Raw genomic sequence first — 3,606 nt, 5'->3', positions numbered from 1 at the left:
GGCAGATGGACCATCAGTCTTACTCAGTGTGCCAGAAGTTAGGATTCTAACTCTCCCCTGATGGACCTATGATTTATGGACAAGCAGACTCTGCAACTGATGGACTGGGTTTGAAGCCCAGATCCACATCTCAATTCCCTCATCTATAAAATGGAGATGATAGTGATTACAATTTTATAGGGTTGCTATGGGATTAGAGCTATCACACAATCATATACATGTATTCAGAGAGAGAGGGAAAGAAAGAGAGGGTGAGAGAGAGAGGGTGAGAGAGAGAAGGTATGAGAGAGAGGGAGAGAGGAAGAACAAGAGGGAGGGAGGGAGGGAGGGTATGAATGAGAAGATTCAGAGTATGTGAAGTAACTCTCTAGCATCCTGAATGTGCTATGTAAATCTAGGTAGATGTTAGCTATTGCTGCTGCTATTGTTGCTCTAGTCATTGTTGTTGTGATAGTGTTTGGGGCCCCAGATTTTATGGAGTGAGCCTGATGTTTTGCAGCTAATTCTTCAGTCATACCTGTTAACTGGTGGTTGCTTGGGTTTAATTGGTACTCAGAGCAGCTGTTCACTCCCTACTTAATCTGCTCATGGCTCCTGCTGACCTAGATTTCTTGTCTTTACAATTAATTCCTTTTCCAGCTTTCTCAGTGAAGAGGCCACATTGCAAAACTGAGTAGGGAGTGGTTCAAGGAGAAATCTCAAAATCTCAAAACCTCCTTAATCCATAATGAAGTACCTGACTGCTCAGATTATCTTCAGATCCCCGTGTGTGTGTGTGTGTGTGTGTGTGTGTGTGTGTGTGTGTGTGGTGGGATGGGGGTGGGTATGTGCTGCTGGAGACTCCATTTTCCTGTTCCTATTTCAAGGCTTCAAGGTAGGACTCTGATGCCCCTCTCTTCCTCAAGCCCAGCAGCTCCAGGAGAGCACATTGGAATGTCTCTTCTTGGCTTGACTGTGTTGTGTGTGCTTTGTGTTTTCAACCATGCCCGACACGAGTCACTCATTCTTTTGCTCATTCATTCATTCATGTAGAAAGTCTTCACTGAGAGACCACCATGTGCTGTACTTGGCACAGGACCAAGAATGGATGCAATCAAGAAACAGACAATGCCCTTTGCCCTCATGGGGTGAGGAGGGTACTTTGTGTTGAAGGTGGTATTGATTTTGAAGCAAGCATCAAGGATAATTCTCAGATTACTTTCCAATGTGATGAATGAAGGCACTAAAGGAATTCTGAAGGAGGAAGAGATTGGGGGTGGGGCGGGAGACAAAAGATGGTGTCTAATTTTGGATATATTTGTTTGAGGTACTTGTGAAAGACCTAAAAGGAGAGGTGGCTATATGCTTCTGGAGCAGTGCTGTCCAGTTGAATGTGGCACAAGCCACCTGTGGAGTTAAATGTTTCAGTAGTTACATTAAAGAAACTAAAGTGAAAAAGGTGAAACTAATTTTTACACTATTGCAATTTAACACAATACATCCAAAATATTATCATTTTATCATGTAATCTGTGTAAGATTACTAACGAAACTCTGACATTTTTTTTCATACTAAATCTTCTAAGTTCACTTTACAGAATATTCTAATTTCGACTTACAGTTGAAAATTTGGTGGTTGAAAATGTAGGTTTATGAATCTAATTTAAGGATGTTTATGGAAACATCCTTAAATGTATTCCAGAGACTACATTGGAAAAACTGAAATAAATTAAAATGAAATACAATTAAAAAATTTGAGTTGTGTATTGCACTGGCTTCATTTCAAGAGCTGTGACTAAGACTGCCTGTTCACTTGTGACTGTCCCCTATCATTCTTCTAGCTGTCCCCTATCATTCTTCTTCCAAGCAGATCTGTTAACCAAGAAGATTGTTTCTACCTGCAGATCTCTAAGCCTCAACAAGATGTGTGCCCCTAGCCAGAATCATACTAGAAGCTTCCTCAAAGAAATGCAAAGTGGCTTCTTGTGTCACATTCATTCTGCTTTAGTTAGCTACCATATGTGATAGCACCAATCTAGAGCTTCAGAGGAGGATCTGGGCTGAAGAGTCTTCAGACTTCAGGTGGTACTTGACAGCAAAAGAATGAATCAGATCACCCAGGAAGACTATGCGGAAGAAGAGACGCTGAGTGAGTCCCATGACCTATCCTTCCATGGGCTATTTCTGAGACTTGAGTCACTGCTTATATAATGATCCAGTACTTTAGACTTGGGCATATCATTCATGTTGAAGATTCTATGCTCTATTAGAAAATGGGGCCGCTGAAACTGACATAGAGATGCAAAGGCAAGAATATCTAGATGTTGCCTAGGTTTGCCAAGCTCTCCTACCTGCCCCACCCCTCAGACATCTGGATTCATTGGGCATAAACCCTAACTTGTGGCCTTCAAAAGGCCAAACTCTTCTGAGACTCCTTCAGCACCACTATCTCCTTCTAGGGCTTATGGGGTGGGTGTGATCTCTGTATCATTTCAAGTCAGCCAGTCTGGAAGCACAGACCCCTCAATGCTTTCTGCATAAACTCCCCCTTTACCAGGCATTGTTGAATTGTACCTATAACTGATGTCAATAACTAAGTGGACAGCTATTCACAAGGCCACTGGCCTTCCTGGGCTCTCTGCTTTCTCTTTCCCTCTTTCTTTTGCATTATTCCTCTTCTCCCCCTTCAGAGGCAAATACATTGCCTGCTTGTCTCATAACATTCTGGTATCTTAAACTCATTCTTTGGGGTCTTCCCATAAATCATAAATGTCTTATCTGACTTTTACATCCAAGCAAATTCAGTAGCCTACTCATGAGAAATTTAGGTAAACAAAATTATTTCCGCCTCCTAACAACTGCTTTCTGATCTAGCCTTTTATTTTTCATGTCATCCTGTGATACAGTTCATCTTATGTTCCTTGCAGGGCCTCCTCACAGAAAGTCATCAGTTTTTGTTTGTTTAATGACTGCCCTGCTTCCTATTTCCCATAAAACCTGTCTTTTGGAGGAGAGTCGAAACAGTTGCTCTTTTACCCATTTCCTCCAGGCCACAGACAAAACCACAGCTTGTTTGGTGGCTGAAGTTTATTGAAAGCTTCTTTTCCTCTTGATGCAACCAGGCAAGTTAGCCTGTGGGTAGTCATAGACAAGGGTCATTGGAACAGTAACTGCTATGGTAGAGGGATGGAGGGGTGGAGGGCCTTGCCTTTAGAGTTTAGCAAGCTGTGGGTCCAGGAAATTGACCTTTAGCCTACAGACTTGCAATGAGTGTGGTCAAATGGGAGAATTTTCTGGTTTCAATCATCATCAAAAACAAACAAAAAAATAATTTGGATGGTTTGGGTGGCTACTGATGACTGAGAAAGAGAATAAGAAGTTAAAAATCAGACAAATGCTAATGGCTTTTTGCTGCACATTTTATAGACAGCAGAGAGCAGCTTGAGTTGCCAGGGAAAGAAGTTTCTCTTTCCTTCCTTTTCCTTCCCTTCCCTTCCCCTTTCCTTCCTTCCTTCCATCCATCCTTTGACCAGGAATCTTGTAGGTATTTACTGAGGGATTTACATGTGTCAGGCATCATTTCAAGCATGTTACTTACATCCACTCACTTAATTCTCCCAATAACCCT

This window comes from Urocitellus parryii, chromosome 6 (assembly GCF_045843805.1).
Source record: "Urocitellus parryii isolate mUroPar1 chromosome 6, mUroPar1.hap1, whole genome shotgun sequence".
Lineage (NCBI taxonomy): Eukaryota > Metazoa > Chordata > Mammalia > Rodentia > Sciuridae > Urocitellus > Urocitellus parryii.
The sequence above is the reverse complement of the archived record's forward strand: the minus strand, read 5'-3'. Positions refer to the sequence as shown.